The sequence below is a fragment of the Narcine bancroftii genome, chromosome 2 (genome assembly GCF_036971445.1).
Source record: "Narcine bancroftii isolate sNarBan1 chromosome 2, sNarBan1.hap1, whole genome shotgun sequence".
NCBI lineage: Eukaryota > Metazoa > Chordata > Chondrichthyes > Torpediniformes > Narcinidae > Narcine > Narcine bancroftii.
The window spans coordinates 293,811,653-293,837,075 of NC_091470.1; the positions used below are offsets into that span (position 1 = coordinate 293,811,653).

At 42.2% G+C, this 25,423-nt stretch overlaps 1 long non-coding RNA gene across 1 annotated transcript in view; it reads left to right on the top strand.

Annotated features, from left to right (window-relative positions):
• Nucleotides 1–13,442, top strand: part of LOC138752734 (uncharacterized) — a 64,750-nt gene extending 51,308 nt beyond the window's left edge. The window contains exons 4-5 of the long non-coding RNA XR_011350884.1: nt 10,685–10,775; nt 13,291–13,442. This is a non-coding gene — a long non-coding RNA (uncharacterized lncRNA). The remainder of the gene's footprint in view (nt 1–10,684; nt 10,776–13,290) is intronic.
• The last annotated feature ends 11,981 nt before the right edge of the window (nt 13,443–25,423 follow it).

Genomic DNA, 25,423 nt, shown 5'->3' on the forward strand with positions numbered 1-25,423 from the left:
TCAAATTCAGCGCGCCCCTTTAAGGGCAGCATGAGCTCAGTCATCTGGTGCATTGTGACATCATAATCGCTGCCCAGGGTGCGCGCTGGAAGGGACGCTGGAGTCAAGAAGAAAACCCCTAACTACACCATTTCCTAATGGCTGCCCTGCAACGTGGCGATACAAGCGGGGCTTGTTCACCATTAGGCTGTGCGCAGCCACACAACCCCCTTCCCCACGAACCAACTACGCCTCCTGTCGCTTGGGCGGACGGCCCCGCCGTTTGGGCATGACTGCCTGGACCAGTTGAGATAAGTCTAGGTGGGCGGCTTTCAAGCAGTCCACAGTAAACAATTCCTCCCTGCCCCCCATGTCCAAAGTTAAAGTTCTGCCCTACCGCCAGATAACCTTGTACGGCCCCTCATAATGCCGCTGCAGCGGTGCTCTCTGTGGTCCCCTTCTGACAAAGTTTAATTTCGCCATATCGAATTCTTTGGGCCGATGAGATGGTTGGGTGCCGTGGTGCAATGGGGGCGGTGGGGTCAGATTGCCCAGGCATTTACAGAGGTTGGCGAGCTGCTCACCTTTGCTGTGCGTGGCCTCTGCTTGCGAGCCAAAGAATTCCCTTGGCAGGGAGAGTGGTGCGCCGTAGACAATTTCAGCTGATGAGGCTTGCAGGTCGTCCTTGGGCACCATTTTGATTCCGAGGAAGACCCAGGGCAACTCGTCCACCCAGTCGGGGCCAGAAAGCCTGGCCATCAGGGCAGACTTTAAGTGGCAATGGAATCTCTCTACTAACCCGTTAGACTGCGGGTGGTAGGCCGTGGTGTGGTGGAGTGTTGCCACTAAAAGCTTCGCCAGTTGCAATCATAGGGTGGAGGTAAATTGAGCGCCACTGTCGCTCATAATATGCGCTGGCACACCGAAATGAATGATCTATTGGCTGACCAGGGCTCTAGCGCACGTCTCTGCCAAGGCTTCAAGCCGCCTGGTAGCTTTGTCCACTATGGTGGGTACCACGTCTCCCTGGACACCAGCAAGGGACCCACAACATCTACATGGAGATGTTGGAACCTTCGCAGTGCCAGATCAAAAGGTTGGACAGGGGTCTTCACGTGCCTGTGGACTTTGGAGGTCTGGCATTGAACGCTGTTGCAGGCTAGTGCTGCGACCTCCTTCTTGAGGCCGTGCCAGACGAATCGCTGAGCCACTATGCGGACGGTAGTCTTTACTGAGGGGTGGGCGAGATCGTGGATGGAACTGATGACCCTAGTCCTCCAGTCCTGTGGAACTACCGAGCGTGGTGAGCCGGTGGAGGTATCGCAGAGCAGCGGCTGGGCAGAATCGGGGAGGCGGATATCCTCAAGCTGGAGCCATGATACTGCAGTGCGGAGAGCCTGGGTTGCGGCGTTGTGCGAGCTACGTGTAGTCGAGACCGGAAGCTAGCATACTGATGGCCGGGCGCGAGAGCACGTCAGCGACTATGTTGTCCTTACCCACCCTGTACCAGATGCCCGTTGTGAATTCCGAGACATAGGAGAGGTGGTGCTGTTGCCTGGCTGACCACGGGTCCTTGGCCATTAATAGTGCTTGGGTGAGGGGCTTGTGGTCAGTAAAGACGGTAAAAGTCCTGCCCTCCAGGAAATATCGAAAATGGTTGATGGCCAGGTACAGTGCCAGGAGCTCTCAGTCAAACACACTGTATTTGAGTTCGGGAGGCTGCAACTGCCTGCTGAAAAAGTCTAGCGGGCACCACTGTCTGTCCAGCCACTGCTCGAGCACCCCTCCGACTGCCATGGCGGAAGCATTGACCGATAGCACTGTGTGTGCTTCCAGGCATGGGTGCACTAACAAAGTCGCCTCAGCGAGGGCCCACTTCATCGCTGCGAAAGCCTCGTCTGCCTCCCCCGACCAGGCCAAGGTCTTCTCCTTTGTTGCTATCAGCGCAAACAGAGGGCGCATGATGCGGGCGGTGTTGGGGATGAATCGATGGTAAAAGTTCACCATCCCCACAAAATCCTGTAGCTCTTTGAGGGAGGAGGGCTTGGGGAAACTTTGGACGACTGCCACCTTCTCCGGTGCCGGAGCTGTCCCAGACACTGTGATGGTGTGTCCCAGGAACTGCAAAGTTTGTTTCCCGAACTGGCATTTGGCCTTGTTGACTGTGAGGCTGAATTCTGCCAGCCGGGCGAGCAGTGTACACAGATGGGTCTTGTGCTCTTTGTGAGTGCAGCTAGCTATCTTTTTTTTTGTTCTTACATTTAATATCAAATACAATAAGAAATCAGTTGAAAATGTTCTTATACATGTAGCATTTGTAGTTCATTCATTCCTTCACAAGCAAGTATTTATCAACAATAGTTTATAAGTGAGCTTCCCTATATTTTCAACCTCTCACATCTATTAGGGTATCAATGTTTATATTACTTCATGGTACAGTTGCAATTGTAATTTGGAATTCCATGGAATGACAACATGAATTTAACAAATATTTTCTGTTTAAGATTCTTTGTCTGGAGATAACAGCTATGTAAACAAATCCTTCCATGCAACACGGATAACTTTCTTGGCCGATTCTTTATATGAACAATTGCCATTTAGAATCAGAATTTATTGACATGAAAACATGTCACAAAATTCATTGTTTTGTGGAGGCATTATTGTTTACCACAGGTGCAAAATTGCTATAAATTATATTTCCATAAATGCACTATTTAAAAAATAAATAGATTAGTGTGAAATAAGAGAAAATATGAGATTGTTTCTGTGGTTCATTGACCATTCAGAATGGGAGAAGAAGCTGTTTTTGTACCACTAGGTGTTTTCCTTCAGGCACCTGTATCTCTTTCTGATGATAACAGTGAGAAGAGAGCTTGGCCTTGGTGGTGAGGGTCCTTGATTATAGAGGCTGGTTGCTTGAGACATCATCTCTTGTAGATGCCCTTAATGGAGTTAAAACTAATGCCCATCATGTCATTGACTGAGTGCTCAACTCTCTGTAGCCCTTTCCTGTCCTGTCCATTGGCACCTCCATACCAGACAGTGATGCAACCCATCAGAATATTTTCCACAGTACATCTGTAGAGATTTGCAAATCTTGGGTAACATACCAAATCTTTTCAAACTCCTGACAAAGTATAGTCACTGGTGAGCCTTCTTTTTTTTTTATTATTTTTTTTTATTTTTCACATTATGAACCATATTGACCAAAATACACAGAAACATTTCCCTCTTGAATATAAACAGTGTCATTTTCTCCCCTTTTACCCCTCCCTTCCCTCCCTCCTTCACCCCCCCTCCCCACCCACTCAACGCTCAACACACATGATACACCAAACCCACCAAACAATGTCATCACACAATGAAAATAAACAAGAAATTTGTGTCATCCACTTTTACATACTGGGTCAGTTCATTTCGTCTTCTTCTCCTTCTGTCATTTTAGGTGGTGGAGGTCTGGAATAGGACTTCTCCGTTGTGTTCCATGTACAGATCCCAAATTTGTTTGAATACTGTAATGTTATTTCTTAAATTATATGTTATTTTTTTCAATGGAATACATTTATTCATTTCTATGTACCATTGCTGTATTCTCAGGCTATCTTCTAATTTCCAGGTTGTCATAATACATTTTTTTGCTACAGCTAAGGCTATCATAATAAATCTTTTTTGTGCTCCATCCAAATCGAGTCCAAGTTCTTTACTTATTATATTACTTAGAAGAAAGATCTCTGGATTTTTTGGTATGTTGCTTTTTGTGATTTTATTTAATACCTGATTTAGATCTTCCCAAAATTTTTCCACTTTCTCATATGCCCAAATTGCATATACTGTTGTTCCTGTTTCCTTCTTACAGCGAAAACATCTGTCTGATACTTTTGGGTCCCATTTATTTAACTTTTAGGGCATGGTGTATAGCCTGTGTAACCAATTATATTGTATCGTGCGTAACCTCGTGTTTATTGTATTTCTCAAAGTTCCGGAGCATAGCTTTACCCATGTTTCATTTTTTATCTTTATGTTTAGATCTTGTTCCCATTTTTGTTTGGGTTTACAGCTTGTTTCCTCGTTCTCTTTCTCTTGCAGTTTGATGTACATGTTTGTTATAAATCTTTTAATTATCATTGTGTCTGTAAATCACATATTCAAAATTGCTTCCTTCTTGTAACCTCAGCCTGCTTCCCAATTTGTCCTTCAAGTAGGTTTTCAGTTGGTGGTATGCAAACATTGTACCGTGAATTATACCATATTTGCAATTCAGTTATTCAAAAGATAATAATTTATTTCCTGAAAAACAATTTTCTATTCTTTTGATCCCTTTTCTCTCCCATTCTCAAAGGAAAGATTATCTATTGTGAATGGGATTAGTTGATTTTGCATCAATATTAATTTTGGTAGTTGATAATTGGTTTTATTCCTTTCTACGTGAATCTTCTTCCAAATGTTGAGCAGATGGTGCAGTACTGGTAAATTCCCATGTTGCACCAGCTTTTCATCCCACTTAAATAGTATATGTTCAGGTACCTTCTCCCCTATTTTATCTAGCTCTAATCTGGTCCAAACTGGTTTTTCCCTTGTTTGATAAAAATCTGATAGGTATCTTAATTCTGATGCTCTATAATAATTCTTAAAGTTTGGTAGCTGTAAGCCCCCTTGTTTGTACCATTCTGTTAATTTATCTAGCGCTATCCTTGGTTTCCCCCCTTTCCATAAGAATTATTATTATTTTGGTTTTTGTTGTGGCTGTGGCTTTTGGGCTAATGTTCTGTGTGCCCTTTCTATTTCCATTCCTTCCTGTATTTTTGGCATTCCTAGGACCCTGGGGATCCATTCTCTTATAAATTCTTTCATATCTTTGCCTTCTTCATCTTCCTTAAGGCCCATTATCTTTATATTGTTTCTCCTATTATAGTTTTCCATTATACCCATCTTCTGAGCTAACAACTCCTGTGTTTCTTTAACTTTTTTATCAGATTCTTCCAATTTCCTTTTTAAGTCGTCCACTTCCATTTCTACGGCTGTTTCTCGTTCTTCCATCTTGTCTACTCTTTTCCCTATTTCTGTCATAACCAGCTGTAATCTATTCACTTTTTCTTCTGTACCTTTTATTCTTCTTTTTATTTCACTAAATTCTCGCATCAGCCATTCTTTTAATGCTTCTTCTTTCCATGGTGGGTCCCTGCTTCTTCGTACAGGTAAGGCCTTCACCTTTCTCTTCCGGCATCTTTCCTTCTTTTCTTCCCGTTGTTTTTGGCTTTTCTTTCTTTGGTGCCATTTCCTTCACACCTTTATTCTTTATTTGTTGTGGTTTGTGTGTCTGGGGCTTTGCTTTTTCTTTACTTTTTTCCTTCTTTTGTGGAGATGGCTGGTATTCTCATACCGGCCACTACTCCATCACGTGACTCCTCCCTCGCAGCTAGCTACCTTGATGTTGTCTAAGTAGATAAAGACAAAGTCCAAATCCCTACCCACTGTGTCCATGAGGCGCTGGAATGTCTGGGTGGCGTTCTTCAGACCGAACGGTATATGGAGAAACTCAAACAGGCTGAAGGGGGTTATTATGGCAGTCTTTCCAACGTCATTGGGGTGGACCGGGATCTGGTGATATTCACACACCAGATTGACATTTGAAAAGAACCACACACCATGGAGGTTGGCCGCGAAGTATTGGATATGGGGGACTGAGTACCTGTCTGGAGTCATGGCATCATTCAGCCGTCTGTAGTCTCCGCAGGGCCTACAACCTCCCGATGACTTCGGGACCATGTGTGGCGGCACCGACCAAGCGCTGTTCAATCGCCAAATGATGCCCAACTCCTGGAGTCTGGAAAATTCCTCCTTGGCTTGCTTCAATTTCTCCAGCGGCAGCCATCTAGCCCTGGTGTGGATTCCCCCCCAATCCACACCAGGGCTAGATGGCTGCCACTGGAGAAACTGAAGCAAGGCCCCCCCGCCTTGTGTGGAGACATGATGGAATACTCCATGTTGGGGGGAGGTGATGTTGAAGCAAGGCTCCAGGATGGCAGGGAACTCACTGAGGATCCCGCTGAATTTGTCTTCGGTGGCAGTGACTGTGGCGATCTCTGACCTGGCATCGTCTGCTGTGCCTAGGCACACTGAGTGGAAGGTGCAGGCGTTGAGCAGCCTCCTGCTCCTCATGTCCACCTGTAGGTCATGAGCCCTTAGGAAGTCAGCCCTCAACAGCGCCGTGCTCACCGAGGACAGGACGAACCTTCAAGTGAACTTCTCTTTCCCGATCTGTATCTGTGCCCTACAAGTGCCAAAGGTTTTGATTGTAGAGCCATTGGCAGCCCGGAGGGTTGGACTGGGGGTTCGAGTCTGTGTTTCCAGCACTGTGGGGTGGGGGGGGGGGTGAGGACGCTCAGCTCAGCCCCTGTGTTGACTAAGAACTGGCGGCCTGTGGATCTGTCTTGGTTGTAGAGGAGGCTGTTCACGTGGCCAACCCTCGCAGCCATTAACGGTGGTTGGCCTGGCCGTTTCCTTGGTAATCTCAGGGCTGGCAGCACTTGTCCCCCAGCGCTGATGGTAGAAGCATCACAATGACTGGACTTCTTTGGACTTGCCCTTGGGGGAATCTTTCTGACGACGGGGTGCCGGCTTGGAGATCTGGCTGAGTGCTGCCTCGTTCTCCTGCTTAGCTCACCAGAGGGCATCTGCCCGGGTTGCTACCTTGTGGGAGTCGGAGAAGTCCTCTTCAGACATACAGAACCAAATGACCTCTGGCATCTGTTCTGGAAAGATCTGTCTGAAGAGAAAGCAAAGCTCCTGATCCTCTGCCAGGGCCAGCATCTCATCCATGAAGGCTGAAGGGCTCTGTGGTCCCCCAACCCGTCTAGATGTAAGAGTCTGGACGCACGCTGCTGGGGTGAGAGGCCAAACTTCCCCAGGAGCAGATTCTTGAGGGCTGTGTACTTTATGGTCGTTGGAGGCTGATGGATGATATTGTACACCCTCGCCTGCCGTATCCTGATCTAGGGTGCCCATGACATGGTAAAACTAGGTGGTATCAGCCATGATGTTGTGGAGGTGGAATTGTGCCTCTGCCTGGCTGAACCACGTCGTTGGGCGATGTGACCAGAAAGGGGAAAGTTTGAGGGCTACCGCGTTAACCTTTGCCATGTCCATCGTCGGCTGGGTCCAGAAGGTCGTCTGGCCCCATCGGGGTCATCAATGTGGCATTCTGAGGAGCTGAAGTAAATCACTGCCACCACACCGATGGTCGTTAACAACTGTTTTTTTTCAAATTCAGCTCTCCCCTTTAAGGGCAGCATGAGCTCAGTCACCCGGTGCACTGAGATGTCATAATCGCTGCCCAGGGCGCGTGCTGGAAGGGATGCTGGAGTCAAGAAAAAACCCCTGATGACGCCATCTCCTAATGGCTGCCCCGCCACGTGGCGATACAAGCGTGGCAGGTTCACCATTACGCTGTGCCCCACCACAATTCAATATTATTTTATTGTCATGAAATAAAACAGAAAATGTGATGTAACACAAAATTTCCTTAAGACTACTGTGAGGCAGACAAAGATTTTCCAAGTGGAAAAATTGCCCAGTGCCCCTTTCAGCCTGAGAAAGAGAAGCAAAAGAGAGTCACCCCCCCCCCCACCCCAAAGTCACTGAGTGTCCATGGCTTTGCCTCCAGCACTCATGTAGCCATCCAGCCTTCTGTCCAAACCATCAGTAACCTGAGCTCCCACCATGTTTTTGTCTGTTTGCAGGCTTAAAAACATCCTTTTCCTCTGGCACTCTAACACCCATCCTTGGGTGCTGCTCCAGGAGCAGCACTGCAAATCTTCTCGGAAGAATTTTGATCCCTCCTCCAGTGTAGATGCAAACTGTGCTGTCTTTGCAGGGTGCCAGTTTCCTGCAATGCTCCCGAGAAGAACACTGCACATGGAATGACATCATCCAAGACACTCCTGACACTAAAATCATGATTGAATTTCCAGAGTGATACGAAATAACCTTTTAATGTCATTTCATTTCACAAATGACGAAACATTGATTTTAGCCACGCCACACCAACAATAAAAAATTGAATTTCTGAGCAATAATGTGTACAGTGCTAATTTACATGATTACCTTTTTATTATTTATAACATAGGTTATAACCACTTCTATATCTTCATATGTTATTAATATTAAGAAGCTTTTTTAATCAAAATACAATTTCAAACACTAAAGACAGGCACCACCCATCAGACTTAACAGCGACAGCCTCCTATTCCCCATTAAAGTTCAAAAGAAACTAGATGCTGGGGAAAAAAAACATTCATTATAGTGATGTACATTAAAAGCTGTTGTATATTTGAAAGGTTTTTGGTTTTCTTGTGTGTGGTTACCTTTCTACTCATTAATATCAGGTGATCAATGCCTTTGGCTTAAATGCCACCCTCTGATTGGCACCATGGGGTTTCTCACTTCAGAGGGCATTTTGCCTTGATTGAGGAAGCTTGGTAACAATTGATACCTGCTGTTGTCATTTCAAATCTGCTCTTTGAAATGGGGTCCTTTCAGTTTTTAAATTGCTCATGAATCACTGTAGTTTTCACGTAAAGGCGGGAGTCTAGGCACGGGTTTTCTACATGTAGTTTTCTTTTTTTAAAAATAATCAACCTAAATTTACCACCCCCCCCCCCCCCACCAGATGAATATTTGTGTACATCTACCAGTGTGAAAAATGATTTCTTGTTGAAAATGCCCAATTCCCTTCAACGGTGAATTAAAAATTTAAATGCATAATCAGTATCAGCCAGCAGGAAATAGCCAGGGCAGAGACCCTAACTAATTTGTACTGATAGTAAGGCCTTGCATCTGCTCAGCATTATGTAGGCCCCATTGTGTTTTGCTTTTAGAAGCTCTAATTCATTAACAGCAGAGTAGCTATTAGCACGGATGCTGTAAAGTGCTTGGTGTGTCCCAGGTGCTTCTTCACATTGAGGCAAGCAAGACTTAGATGATAAAGTTGCCTAGATCGCTCTTACCCACCTTTATTTGAATGGGTGCAAAATAGCACAGATAGCAGGGGTAATTGTCAAGGAGACAATACAAATGAAAAGGAAATTAATAGGACAGATATGACTGTGTCACCTTACTGGTGGAGAGGACTTCTTCAGTGGAGGCAGAATGAAGTCTTTAGTCCTCTGCAGGATTGCCTTAATCCCCATATTCAAATTTAATGAGCAAGGGGCTATTTTGACTCAATCCTGTTCAGAGTTTGCACAGAACTTGAAGCCTATCTTTTCAATTATAATAGTACACTCACCATCAATCTTGATACTGCCTCAATGCTAGAATCAAGGCTTTCCTGACAGTACAGGATACAACCACCTGTTAGTGCTGCAGCAGAAGCTCAGACTTCTGGTATTAAAGCTCAAACTAAGCTTTAGTGGCAGCAGATACCTGTGTCCAAGGGCTCTTGTTGGACCTCACAGCTGTGACAGAGTTTATAGATATGTTTTTTGGAGATAAATTGGGAAAGGTTTCCTAGACTAGGTCACATACAAACATTTTAAAACAGATCTTATTTAAAATACTGGAGCTCTGTCCCATACTAGACATATCGGCTCCACAGCTTTTGTAAGAGCTTTGAAGAGTGCTCAAGAGACTTCACTAATGGATTGTTGTTTACAAAAGGCAACAGATGAAAGATCTTTTTGGAGTCACACATTTTCTGGAAGAGAACTTGTCGTTCTAAGAGGATCATATAGCTTTGCAAGCAGAGAGAGTCAAACAGGCTTTCTCTCAGAGAGAGAGAGAGAGAGAGAGAGAGAGAGAGAGAGAGACACACACACAGATCAGTTCTGCAGTGTTATTGTAGGCAACAGAAGCTGGGACTGGAACAGGACAAGCTGGCAAGCTTGTGGAAAGCCCCATTTTGAAGACGGCCTCGGCAAAGCCCTTGTGATTCATGCAAGAGGAGAGGACTGGCCGTCTAATGTTTCACTTGGATAAGAGAAACATAAAGGAACTCTGTGGTGATCTGAAAGAAAGAGGTTATCATCTGAAGAAACCTGAAGGGGCAAATTTCATCAGCAAGACACTGAAGTGACTGATGGAAGTGCATCAGTTGTGGATGTCCTGGAACAACAAACCTCTCTCTGAAAACTGACAAGAACCTTCCTGAGTGGTATCCATTTACCTTTCAAGCACCAAAGCCTGGTGAACTTTATAAATGTTAAATTCTGTGCACAGTATAAGAATTGCTTGCAACCAGTGAACTTGGAGGAATGATAAGTGAGATTGAACTGTGAACCAAAGAACTCTTCTGAACTTACACACACATTACATACACATGTGCTTAGAATTAGAAGGGGGTTAAGTTAGGTTAAGTTAAAGTGTGATTGTTTTCATGTTTAAAGATAATTAAAAGCAACTTTTGTTTAAGTAACCATTTGTCTTGGTGAATATCTATTACTGCTGGGTTTGGAGTCCTCTGGGCTCGTAACAACAATATTGCACCAATCGGTCCTCTCATTAATTGAAATCATCCTGTTATGGTGCATCACAGTGTGGTATGAGAACTGCTCCACAGAAGACCACCAGAAAATGCAAAGGGTTGTGAATGTGGTTCAGGCTGTAACACACATCCTCCTCCCCTCTGCTGACAACTTCTGCTGCCTTGGAAAAGCAGTCAACCTATTAAAAGATTAACTGTACATTCTCTTCACCCCATTCCCATCAGGAAGAAAATTCACGCGTGAAATCACAGGACCTAAGATTCGAGGACAGCTTCTTTCCTGCCTTTATCCAACTTCTGAATGCATCTCAAAATGGTAAAATTATGTTGTCCTTGCTCCATACCAATTGCTCTCTCTTTGTAACTCTGTACTTTTGACTGTGTCTTACTTGTTGTTCTATGTATGTGATGTCCATAAGGTCATAAGACATAAACAGAAATGAGCAATTCAACAAATCAAGTCTGCCCGCCATTCAGTCTTGAGCTGAACCATTTTATCCCTCAGCCCCATGGCCTGGCATTCTCCCCATAAACTTTGATGCCATGGCTAATCAAAAACCTATTAATCTCGCCCTCAAATACACCCAATAATGTGGCCACCACAACTGGCAACAAATTCCATGGATTCACCACCCTCTACCTAAAATAATTTCTCCACATCTCTGTTCTAAATGGACGCTCTTCAATCCTGAAGTTGCGCCCTCTTGTCCGAGACTCTCCCCCCGTGGAAAACAACCTTTCTACATCAACTCTGTCCATGCTTTTAATATTCAAAATGTTTCAATATGATTCCCCCCTCCTAATTTCTAATGAGTACAGGCCAAAAGCTGTCAACCTTTCCTCATGATAACGCTTTCATCCTCAGAATCATCCTTGTGAACATCCTCTAAACCCTCTCCCACACCAGCATGCCCTTGCTTAAATAAAGAGCCCAAAACTGCTCACAATACTCCAGAGAGGTCTCACCAGTAACTTATAAAGCCTCAACATCATATCCCTGCTCTTTTATTCTATTCCTCTTGAAATGAATGCCAACAGTGCATTTTCTTTCTTCACCACCAACTTTACATTCAAGCTATTCTGCATCTGGGAATTTTCAATGTTCTCACCATGATGAAAATAGTCTCTTTATTTCCACTACTAAAGTGCATGAGTGTACACTTCATGACATACCATACGCCACTTCTATGCTTATTCCCTATTCTGTCCAAGTCCTTCTGCAGCCTCCTTGTTTGCTCAACATCACCACCTCCTTCATATCATGTGCAAACAATTAGCCACAAAGCCATTCACTCCATGATCTAAATCATTAATATATAACATAAGAAGAAGCCATGACTTCAGAAAATGAGTTACAGGGAAAGGTTAAAAAGGTTTGGACTTTATTCTCTGGAGCGTAAGGTGAGATTTGATAGAGGTATACAAAATTATGAGGGTGATAGAGTAAATATAGGTATACCTTTTTTCCACTGAGGTTAGGTGAGGTACAAACCAGAGGTCATGGGTTAAGGGTGAAAGGGGAAAATTAGGAAAATGGGGGGAACATTAAGGGGGAACTTAACACAGGGAGTGGTGTGAGTGTCAAATGAGCTGCCAGCTGAAGTTGTAAATGCGGATTCAATTTTCACACATTTAAGCAAATTTTAGGCAATTACATAGATAAAAAGGGAATGGAGGGCTATCGATTGGGTGCAGGTCAGTCGAACTAGGCAGAATAATCTGTTGGCAGACTAGAAGAGCCTGTTTTCTGTGCTATAATGTTCTATGCAGCCCCAACACTGACCCCTATGGAACACCACTAGCAACTGGCAGCCAACCAGAATATAATACCCGTATTCAAACTCACTGCTTCCTGCCAATCAGCTGACGCCCAACCCACGTTAATAGTATCCTGTTATACCATGACCTCTGGTCTACTCATAAAACAACCACTCTTATTGCATTGTACATGTGGCAACTTGAACTTGGACAGGGTCAGCTGCAGTGAAAAGATGACAGCACAACATTTGAGACTAATCACTGCCACTCATCCAGTACCCCTTTCAAAGCCTATAAGCCCGACAGTCCACCTGTTCCTGTCATCATGGGAAAGTGCAATCTGATGTAAGGTCTTTGGGGTTCAGACCTCTTGAGGCTGTTGTCCAATCTCCAGTACAGAAAGCTGGCAGCCCATTGCTGTCCACACTATGGGGGCAGCTTTGCAGAAGTCATGGCCTGCACTGGCGGGAAGACAGAGAAAGATAAATGATTTAAATAGCTGAAATGGGGCTTGGATCAAAAAGAAGCATTGTGTGTCCAGTTTTTGAGTACTCAGGCACACATCTCGTTAAGAAAAAGTCTTCTGCTTGTGAGTAAAGTTCTGCTGCCTCCAACTAGCTGGCAGTTTCATAAAGTGGATTTACTCCACCACAGAACTACCATCTTTCATCTAATATGCTTGTTAAAAGTTTAACATTGGTGACTCCACCCCCACTTCATCACCAATTAGCTTGGTGGTCAGTTATTGATGAATTTTTGATGGCAACTCAAAGGCCTGGAAGCCTTTGCCTCCCTTCGAGGAGATCAGGAGGCTTTGGCAGACTGCCACATAGCCAGCTCTCGAAGTATCCGAGCACTTGTGTTCATCGCTCTGCTATCTCATCGCCCTATTAAGGACTCGCATCTCGGACCTATGTTTCAATGTGGGGAATGTATGATGGTGTCCTCTGAGTAGAACCAAGTTAGCACAACTTCAATCAACATGAAATTTGCCCTCTCCTGCTGTGGATTGTGATTATACAATGATCTAATTGTTTGTTTCTCCTAAATATGCCATATCCGTCTTCTGACAGTCCTGGGCCTGACAGGAGTCGCGCTGGGCCATGGACTTCAATGACCCTATGGCCAGGAATTCTTTTGCATCATAGGAAGATGAGAATGTGGTCATGTCCCCAACCATCATGGCTGAAAAATGTACAAAGGCAATGGGACTGAATTCACCTCAGCCATTACAGTATGTGTGAAATTGGAGTAGAAATCCATGATTTGCCTACATAACACAAAATGGGTCTAGACACAAGTTGAGTCAATTCACATACTCACCAGCCATCTGTACTTCAGCAGCTTGGTTGAGACCCTGTTTCACGGAGATACGGATTGTTTGAAGGTGCAACCCCTGCTTGTGTCCTTGAAGGGGTTCATCCTCAAGTTCTGACTGCAGCCCCACACTCCTGATCTTTGGGTACCCAGAAGGTGAGTCAGTCAAGGGTTGTCCTCATCATTCTGGTATAGGGCCTGGCCAAGATACCCATCATGGGCAGTCAAGGATTCAGTATAGGCTGATCACCTGCCCCTCTACTGAGGACATCTGTATACCCATGTATCCCTGGAGAAGGAGCACTCATTGCTCACTGTAGCATGAAGGCTCTCCAGGAAAAGGTGGCTCCCCAAGGGTTTGACAATATCGACAGATAATCATGTTTTGATTTGTAAATTATGTTTTGAGTGAATAGCCTAAATTGTAGACTAATGCAGTACTTGTAACTTTTGGACTAAGAATAATAAAGGGATGATATTGATTTACCACCAGAAATGCAAAAAAAAAGTATAAACTAAGCTAGAGTGCAGGAAAAAGTGAAAAAACATAGGTCAGTTAGTAAAGAATAAAAATCCAAAGTTTGGAGATATACAACACAATGCTGGAGAAATTCAGCATTATATTGCAAAGATAAAGAAACACCACCAATGTTTCGGGCTTGAGCCGTTTATCAAAATGTGAACAAAATGTAGGTAGGAACCTGAATAAAATGGGTGGGGGGGTAAGTGTTGGTGGGAGAGGCAGGGGAGGAACACAGGCCCATGGGTAATAGATAATAGCTGGATCAGGGAGGGCAGGTACAAGAGAAAACAGGGGGAGGGAGGATACCTCTGTGAATGGAAATGGAAGGGGTGTAGAGGGAGGAAATGAGACAGAGCGATAGGAAGAAGGAAAGTGGTCCAGCCGAAACTGAAAAGGTTGATGTTAATGCTATCCTGTTGGAAAGTGCTTAGACAGAATATTAGGTGTTGCTCCTTCAAATTATGGGTGGCCTTCGTTTGGCAGGACATGAGGCCACAGGCAGACATGTCAGCATAGGGAGTGCGGTGCAAATTTGAAATGGTTGACGAATGAGAGATCAGATCATAGATGGGGACAGAGCAAAAGTGCTAAACAAAGTGATCTCCCAGTCTGAGTCCACTCTCTCTGATGTACAGAAGGCCACAACAGGAGTATTGGATGCAGTACTTGATTCCTGCAGATTCACGAGTGAACTGTCACTTCACTTGGGACTGTTTGGGGTTCTGAATGGTTGGTAAAGGAAGAGGTATGGCTACAAGAGTGGCACTTCCTACAATCACAGGGAAAGGTGCCAAGGAGGCGATTCGTGGGAAGGACTGAGTGGGCAAGGGTGTCACAGAGGGAGCAGTCCCTATAGAAGGTGGAGAAGAGAGGGGAAAATGTGTCTGGTGGTGGGATCATGTTGTAAAAGAAATAAATTGTGAAGGAAATGTGTTCGATGGAAAGGCTAGTACAGTGGGAGGCGAGGACAAGGGAAATTCTGTTCTTGTTGCATTTAGGGGCAGAGGGAGCCAGGGCAGATGTGCAGAAAATAGAGAAAATGTGGGTAAGGGCTGAGTTGATGATGGTAGAGGGGGAAATCTCATTTTTTGAAGAAGGAGGACATCTCAGATGATCTGGAGTGGAAGACCTCATCTTGAGAGCAGAAGGGGAAATTGAAAGAAAGTAATATAGAGTCCTTACAGGGGACTGGATTTGAAGAAGTGTAGTCAAGGTAGTTGTTGGGAGTTGGTAGGTTAGTAGAAAATATCTGTAGAAAGTTTGTCTCCCGATTTGAAGAGAAAGACCCAGAAAGGGGAGAGTGTTGTTGGATATGGACCAAGTAAATTTGAGGTTGCCATGATGGTGATCAGTTGACATCTATACGGTAGTTGGTATGTTTTAATTCATATATGTGGTTTGCAATGTTTTTGTATACTTTTGTTTTGGCAATTTGTCCAAACATTTGCAAAGCTTCCCATCAGCAAATGGAAAGGAAGTTGGGAGCATGGATGAATGAGTTTATTGAGGTGCAAATTGGAGTTGGTCACATATAGCTTAGTGCAGAAAAAAGCTCTGAAAGTTGCCTTCTCCACTTCTACTGCAGAGCCACTTCCCACATTACTGGTTCTGAGAATTAATCATTGTGAGATTGCACATTAATAGAGCATAAATAAGCAAAGTTACTGTGTAAAGACTGTTGTTCTTCAAGAATCTCAGGCACAGACCCATCTCTTTTCCACAACCCTCGCATTGTACAGTGAGCACCAATATCTTTTATTGAAAAACTGAGGTATGTGTTTACCAGTTAGTCCTTGTCAGACAGCAATCACTTCCACAGTGGTCGAGGATGTCCATATAAAGAGGACACAACCACTGGGGCTGTTGTTGAGATTGCCCTGTGTGTTATGTTGTGCAAGTCCCATTTTGGCTGAAAGATAAAGGAGAGGAATTCCTTTCACATCTGATCACGGCAGGGTTGAAACACAACTCCCTAAAATTATGTACATCAATGGCAACCACTCCATGATGAAGCTGACAGACTTCAAACAGCTGGGGGCTTGTTGTACCTGCTGCTTTCTAAGGAAAATTACAAGAAACACTTGAACCTTGGAAATGCTATACCACAGAAGGAGGCCATGAATTCCATTGCATCAACCCTTGTTCTCGATATTGCAATCCAGAGCTCATCCAATTATGTTTCCTCAAGTACCTAGCCAAATATTTTATTGAAAGCTTTGATTGGCTGTTTCCACAACTTCTAAAGCAGAGAGTTCTATTAACTTGAAAACCTCCACTATATGTTATGTCATCAATTTAAATCTGTATTTCCTGATCCTTGAACCACCCATTAATGAGAAGTGCTTCTGCCTGCTTTCCCTATCTAAACTATTGTTCTCTTTTTCTTTTTCTTTCTTTTCTTTGGCTTGGCTTCATGGATGAAGATTTAGGGAGGGGTAATGTCCACGTCAGCTGCAGGCTCGTTTGTGGCTGACAAGTCCGATGCGGGACAGGCAGACACGGTTGCAGCGGTTGCAAGGGAAAATTGGTTGGTTGGGGTTGGGTGTTGGGTTTTTCCTCCTTTGTCTTTTGTCAGTGAGGTGGGCTCTGCGGTCTTCTTCAAAGGAGGTTGCTGCCCGCCAAACTGTGAGGCGCCAAGATGCACGGTTTGAGGCGAGATCAGCCCACTGGCGGTGGTCAATGTGGCAGGCTTTAGGCAGTTCTTGTACCTCTTCTTTGGTGCACCTCTGTCTCGGTGGCCGGTGGAGAGCCCGCCATATAACACGATCTTGGGAAGGCGATGGTCCTCCATTCTGGAGACGTGACCTTATACACATTATATTTGCTCTCAAGCTTCTCTGCTCCAAGGAGAAAACCCTCCACTTCCTCAGACTAACTGAAATTTATCACTTCTGGCATCACTTAAGAATCTTTGTATGTCCTTCCTACCCTTTCTGAAGAATGTCATGCAGAATTAATGTTTGTACATAGGATCAATACAACCTCCTTTATTTGTATTCTATGCCTCCAGTTATGACTCTGTATTGTTCAGTAACTACTCAAAGTATTGCTCACTTCTCTTGGAATAGAGTACATCTGTATGCATATTTCTTGTTGGCAATGGCAAATTAAGCTCCATCTAGAATTATTGTTGAACATAAAAGCTGACCACCATTGTGATGTTGGCAGGCCTGGGCAAAACAGTTCTAATCCTCTCTGTGGTTGGCACTGCATGCAGAAAATGCTACACATCTCAGTAATAACTTCCTCATTGAATTCCTCATGTTCTGCCCTCACTGAGGTATACACAAGACCATCATCCTCCAAAGACTTTTGGTGGATGTGGTATTCTGCTGAAAGTCCTTCTCCCCATTCTCCTTCACTATCTTCTGAAGATCAGCCTGCTGTGCAAATCGGAACATAAAAAATAGAAGCAGGAGTGAGTCATCTGACCTGTCAAGCCTGGACCATCATTCAATAAGATAATGGCTGAATTAGCCATGGACTCTGCTCCACTGACCCACCTCTTCTCCACAACCCTTCATTCCCTTAATATTCAAAAATCTATGCCTTAAATACACATGACAGAAGATTACATAAATCTTCTGCTCTTTCCCCTCGTCATGTTGCACTTCAAAAGGAATGGTTAATTAAGAAAGAAGCCTTGAAGTCAAATCAAATCTTGTCCCTGGCACATCATCTCTGCAAAATTCATCAAATTTGAATGTTCAGAAGCAACACTTAAAAAACTAATCCATCATCACTAATCCGCAAGGTAAGAGTGGGGTAAATGATGGTAATCTATAGGCCTCTAAATTATGGCCTCTTGATAAATCAAAGCACAAAGAGGAAGTATCAAAGCCATATATGAAGTGAACTACAATTATTATGGGAAATTTTAATCTGCATATTGATTGGACATGCCAAAGTGACAAGGGTGTTGTAGAAGAATTTTTTTGAGGGCTTCAGAGATTGCTTCTTAGGGCAATATTTTAGGAACAGGCTATTTTAAATTTTGTCCTGTGTACTGAGAAAGAATTAATAAGAGGTAAAAAGAGGCCCATTGACATTATGACCACAACATTGAACCATTTCAGATATTGCTTGAAAACTAATGTCTTCAATTTAAATAAAGGCCAATTACAATTGAAGTGGACTGGGTTTTAAAAAAATCCAAGAGATAGGTCACTGAATGAGCAGTGGCTCAGAAGTTTATCCCAATTTGAAAGAGATTTCATGAGAGAGAAACTATCCATAGTTAACAAATGTCAAGGATGTTAAATCTAAAATTGGGTCTTTCTAAAATGCAGAGCCCAGTTATTGTTACCAAGATGTCTCTTAGCTCCAAATGCATCTACAAAATTTAAACCTCAAACTCGAGAATTTACCAGTACATTTAGAACACACCCCTCTTTATTGCAAATCAATTGGTTTACATGTACCCAGGGAAAATGGCATAGGATAAACTGACAAGCCTGTGCAGAGCATATTATCAGAATTTGTGATGGATTGCGGTCATTTTATGAACTGCATTTTATTCTGTATCCACTGTACATGGTGAATTGATGCTACAAGGAGTAACACAATGTGTTTCCTTTTGTAGCAAAGGTAAATTGTAAGTAAAGAATGTGAAGTCTCTGTGAACTAACAGCAGTGAAATGTTAATACGGCCCAACAAGACAACTACAAGCTCCATAGAATACTAATCATTTTAATTGATCTGTTTATTTTTGAGATGATACAAAACCATTTATACATCTACCTACAATTACCTAAAGATTAATGATGAGGCTTCCACTGTTCTTTTAGCCTGTATTTTGGGATGCACTTATGAACAAAAAGGGGTGAAATTCAGAAAGTTGTTACAGTATGAATTCAAAGCTGTGGAATAATCAAGTTATTTCACCAGATATTACACACTGTTTATTGGAACATGGCAAAAATACATTACAATTCTATTGCTGACATCCAGCCTTTGTTATGTTCAGGGACTCAAACGTGAAAAATTAAGTAACCAGCATGAATAAAATTATCTAGTCAACTTTGACAACATCTTTGAAACATTCTTTGATTTCATTACAAAATGGAGGTCCCATTCCTAGAGAGCGACCTCTATTTGATTTTATCCCTTTAATAGATTTAAAATTTGGATAGCAGTGGAGACTGCTATCTACTTTCTATCATGTATCATCTGAATTAAAGTCTGTAAGAAATTAAGCTTTGATTTCAGTCATGGAATACCATGGAATCAAAGACAAAGCCAGAACCAAAATCAAGGAAAAGAAAACCAAATCTAAATGCTCTTTTCTTGATAATAGAAACGGCTCAGAAGATAAAACAATTGATAAAAGTTTGGCAGCAGTTAGGAGATCCTATTGCCCCTCTTGCAGAGACGGCAGTTAGAGAAATTGATCTGGTAATTATCAGTGGGTAGTCACCTTTAGTTGTGATTTGTACGAGTGGCTGTATGGAAGATCTTTTAACCTAACCAAAATTCAAACTTGGTGGGATAAATTGCAAGATGGGGACAGAGACCCTCAGTGGTATCTGGATTACATGTTAAGTTGTTTTCAGGTTGTAATGGAAGATTTAAACCGTGTTTTTTTTTAACTTTTGGAGCCTTTGCTTCTGCAAGGCTGAGAACCTGCTTGTGTTTTAGAATCAGCAAACATAAGCTAAATTCCACCGAGGGGCCAGAGATGCAGTTATTTGACGAATGGACATCTGTGTACCAAGAGCATTTAATCTTCCTGCTTGTTTTGGTCACAGTCTGTCAGAGGCCTAGCCTTGATACAAAATAAACCATTGTATTCAAAGTGATAAGCTGAAAATTACGTTATTCAATAGAAGCCTAGCATGCTCGCTTATCTTTCTTGCTGTGCTGGGAATAGGTACTTGGGGTAAGCAGTTTTTGGGTAATATAAGCCATGGTCCCACTGCTGAAGTGAGAGACTCTCCGAGAGGTGGCAACATCTCTCAGCAAGGAGAAGAACTTCTAGAGTCCAGCCAAAGTCCCGGTCGGGGGAGGTGGAGAAGCTGCTACCAGCGCCCCGACAACCTACTGCGTGTGGTCGTTGCCTTGCTTCGGCAGTTGGGACCAGTCCAGGTGTTGATAAATATAGTGGGAAAGGGCTAGCATATTGTAGTTTGAAATCAGCTTTTGAATTTGTAATAAACATTTGTATAAACTGAACTGCTCTCGGTGTGTATGTGTCTATTTTCTTTCGGTAACTCAAACACTGTGACCAATCTAAAACGAACAAAGTGAGAGGTACAAGTTTACCCAGGACACAGGTAAGGTGGGATGTGGCTAAGTGATCCCAAAAACTAAGGAGGAAAAATAAGAATGCATCAATAATCACTGTTAGTGTCCTTGACCACTGTTATGGGTACAACTTCTAAATAATATCTCACTAAACAGATGCTGTATTCAACAAGCTGTCTGCTAATTATGTTAATAACAATGTCAATCCTTTCTTAAGATTTCTTCCACACCTACACCAAGACCACATCATTGCATTCAAAAGTTAATCCAGAATAGATAACATGCCAATGACAGCTGCAAGACTTTCTCAACTAATAATGTTTATCAGGCCTGCTTGAGAGTGTGCAATGATGGAAAGCTACCAATTGGTCACCAATTTAAAGTTATCTCATCAAGGCCGAATTTCAAGAAAAGATCTCTAAACGAATGTAATTTTTAAACCATAGTTCTTCCCAATAGTTTATTTCATCACCTACTGCAGGGAAAAAAAATGGCAAAAGTAAATCATAAGCTTTGAAGAAATTAAAAGCAAGTAAATAATTTAGAACTGAGTGCTGCAGAGAGTTGGAACATTGAAAGTAGATTTCAATAAATTGTGCCCAATGAGGAAGATGCCATATTATGGTAAATTGTCCATCAACTTTATTTATTCTTGTTGAGCTGCTTTTCGGAAGCCCTAGACTGTCATTGATTGCAATCCAAATTTAAAAAGGTTCTTGAAACGCAGATTAGATCCCCGACTTGCAAGAAACTGGCCCAATAAAAGTCCATGTTCTAGGTTTTCAGAAATTGGTCCAGGGTTTTAATTCTAAATATAGAAATACATCTCTATAATTCCTCAAATGGCAATACCTGTAGTATCTTCTATTTAACCAAATTTCACTGACTGCCTCCCCCTCTCATTTTATACACCTCCCTATCACCTCAGTTTCTCTTCCATCCTATCCATCTCTCATCTTCATTACAGTCATTTACCTCATACCCCTTTGAATGTTAATCAGCTTTATCAGCCATATGTTTAGCTTGGTCTTTCCTTCCATCAGACATTGAACTACAATTATTACTTTAAAAATCTGATTCCAATTAATTTCCAATTATTCTTAACAGGTACAATTTTAATATAATCCTTTGATATTCAATTATTCAGTAAGGGTGTTAATGTCACAAGTAACCCAGCCAAAAAAAATAAATTACATTAATGTTTACAGCTTCCCAGTTTGAACACAGCACATCTTGCTGAACCAGGTCATTGTCTGACTGATGCACATAGCTTCTCTGCAGGTAAAGAGCCAAAGAATCTAATATTCTACCCCCTTGAGATATCCTGAAGGGTTCAGAGGGCAGCAAGTGATAACTGAGCCTGAAAGGTCAGTTCCAGAAACCCTACCCTCGGCACCATGCAAATCTTTGACAGCTCACCGTGGTTAAAAACTTTTGAACTGTTTTAAAGTGTTTCTTAGAGAGAAATTTTTAAAATATTCAAATCAATATAAACAATTTGAAATCAAAATAGATTTATGCAATTTAATCTGGTGGAAAATCCCTAAATAAAAAATTTCAAAAAAATAATGAAGTTAAAAACTTTAAAATAACCCCTTTTCTACAGGGTTGACAATCCTCTGCATGCCAAGGAACGAATCAGATCAAATTTCTAACCTGTCAGCCCCCACCCCACTCCCTCCGCCCAGCCCCCGAATGAGAGCTCCCTTCCAGCACCCCCACCCCAACCCCACTGATGCCTGCCTTACAGCCCCTTCCCCTCTTTCGGAGGCCTGCCCTCCAGCATGCTAAACCATCTGCTGCAAGATTTCATCCAAGATTAGCAACCTATTACAGAAAATGTTGGAAATATTCAACAGGGCAGGTTATGCTGTATGTGTAGGAACAGGAACAGAGTCAAGAGTTCCAACCTCAAACATTGGCTCAAACATGTAGAGAACTTCTAGCAATTTTTTTTTCATTTATATTTCCAGCATTTACTTTGTTTGATTTTCACTGGTCAAGCGTGTTAAACTCCTAACATGGAAAGAAGGGACTCCAGCACCCTCTACTGTTCACTAAAGATAGTTTTCTCTGTCAGTGGTTCTCAGAGGATGCCATTGTGATTAGTAAAGGATTATTACTGATGGCATGTGAGTGGGGGGGAAAAAAAAGTTGAGAACCACTGCACTCCAAGTGTTTTTGGAAAAACATTGAATAAAATTGGAGCGTCAGATTAAAAAAACTCAGAAATTGGAATTCCTATATTAGAGGCTATATTTTAAGAGGATTAGAATACATCTGAGGGCTGCTTTTTTAAAATAAAATTAAAGGTACAGTATATGTTTGCAACATTCAAATCTATCAACACTAATGATGAAAAGCTCACCAATAATCACACAACACATTTTGCTCAGTACTTTCTCCCATGCATTTTGATATTACAGTGGCTTACTTGTATTCTGTTAGTTGTCAGGGTTCAACAGAATTCTTTCTGGCAATCCTTCAATATGACAAATATTCTAAAGATTAAATCTCCCTCCAAACCACAAGCAATAATATTAAGCTGCTGTTACGAGCCCAGAGGACCCCAAAACCCAGCAGCAATAGATTTTCACCGAGACAAATGGTTATTTAAACAAAAGTTCCTTTTAATTATCTTTAAACATGAAAACAGAATCACACTCTAACTTATCACTATTGACTTAACTAACCTAACTTAACCCCCATCTAATTCTAAGCGCACGTGTATGTAATGTGTGTGTAAGTTCAGAAAAGTTCTTTGCTTCAGAGTCCAATCTCACTTCTCATTCCTCCAAGTTCACTAGTTGTGGGCAATTCTTATACTGTGCACAGAATTTGACATTTATAAAGTTCACCAGGCTTTGGTGCTTTAAAAGTTACCGCTCAGGAAGTTTCTTGTCAGTTTTCAGAGAGAGATTTGTTGTTCTAGGACATCCAACTGATGTACTTCCATCAGCCACTTTAGTATCATGCTGATGAAACTTGCCCCTTCAGGGTTCTCGAGATGATAACCTCCTTCTTTCAGGTCACCATAGAGCTCCTTTTTGTTTCTCTTATTCCAAGTGAACCATTAGACAGTCAGTCCTCTCCTCTTGCATGAACCACAAGGGCTTTGACCAAGCTGAACAAAGCACTTATAACCTGTCTTCCAAATGGGGTTTTCCACAAGCTTGCCAGCTTCTCCTGTTCCAGTCTGATCTGCTGTTGCTGGCTGTAACACTGTAGAAGTGATCTCTCTCTCACATTGAGAGAAAGCCTGTTTGACTCTCTCTGCTTGCAAAACCACATGACCCTCTTAGAACAGCTCCAGACAATCTGCAGTTCCAACAAGCTCTTTCATCTGTTGCCTTTTTGTAAACAACAATCCATTAGCGAATCTCTTGGGCACTCTCCAAAACTCTCGCAAATGCTGTGGGCCAATATGTCTAGCATTAGCAGAGCTCCATATTTCAAATAAGATCTGTTTTAAAGTGTTTGTATGTGACCTACTCTAACAAACCTTTCCAAATTTATCTCCAAAAAATATATCTATATACTCTGTCACACTGCATACAATTAAAAGTGAAACAAGTGAATTTATAAATTTTATCCATTCATTAAGCTACTAGCATCGGCAGCATGAAAAATCCTTAACAATTGATCAAAATAAATCATGGAAATGCTTTCCAAGCTATGAAGAGGAAAGATGTTAAAATAGAGAGAAAGAGATTAAGCATGTGATTGGAAGATCAGATTCAACTATGTGGATTTGATGATGATCCAGGAAAAGGTGTAGTCATTGTGGCAAGAATTGAAATGGCATTAAAACCATGTTGGTGCTGCTAAGTTCAAGATCAAACACATTGGAACTAGTGTGGGTCCAATATTTTAGTCGGCATAAACCATTTGGGATGAAGGCTTGTTTCCATGCTATGCCTCAGTGAGCAGCCATGGTGGCTTTGAACATTTCAAGAAACATGAGGACCTGCATAATATTCACCTCTTACTTGTCAGAGTTAAATCCCATCTGGCCCAGTCTCCTCATTTCATCTGGATCCAGTTGTAATCTTAGATACGGTTATGTACTAAACCAGCAATAATAGAAATTCATCCAGATAATAGTATTTTCAAAAACAATCATTTTTACCATTAATTATTAATAACGTAACACTTCTTTCTTAACTCTAAACTTAACACGTGTGCAGCAAAATCAAAACCATTGCAGTTCAAGCACAATTCTGTAGAGATGATTTTAAAGTTCAATCTGTTTTGTTTTGGAAACTCATTCCTTATATTGTTATTCAAAAGCAATTATGGAGTAGGAGCGAGGCATCGTACTTCTCAAAATTCACAAATTTCTTGAAGAGTTGCTTTCAGAGAATTGTTTCTTCATAGGAATGATTTCTCCCTCTTGCACGGAGGTTGAAGTACTTGTTTATTTTCCACAATGATTTCACAAACTCAGGGGCAAGTCTGATGAAGTAACCGTCACAATGGTTATGAGCCAGAAACAAGAATGTCTTGCTTTCTTTTGCCCAGAATTGGGTCAGTCACGTGGCTATTTAAAATGCCACTGCTCTCTCTCTTGACCAAGAGAAGCAGCAAAGTGATCATCCTTTCTGGAGCCACTGTCAGTCCGTGTTACTCACGGAATGTTATAGCATTTCAATTCTGAGTGACTTACAGGATGGTCAAACACCTTCTTCTGGTTTCAAAATGTCACTGTTTTCAATAATATGTTCTCTGAAATGTCTTTAATCATGTGACATGACATCATAACTGTCTTTGAAGTTTAAATTTCAAAAGTTTAGCTCCTTGCTAAAATCCATCCAGACAGTGTCTTGCTCTTTTAGAAGACCTATCTCTTAAACTTGATCAAATTCATAGACTTTACAAAGCTATGCAGGCTATCCCTAATCATCCCTTGCCTTTCCAAATGTATGTAGATCGTGCCTCTCAGAATCCCCTCCAGAAGCTTACTCACCACTGACATTAAGCTCACTGGACTGTTGTTTCCTAGCTTGTCTTTGCAGCCTTTTTTTTAAAAAAATAAATGATCAAAGTTAGCAGTTTTATAGCTCCTCGTGTATCTTTTCCATTTTGACTGTCAGCCAATCTTCTATCCAGGATAGTAACTTTC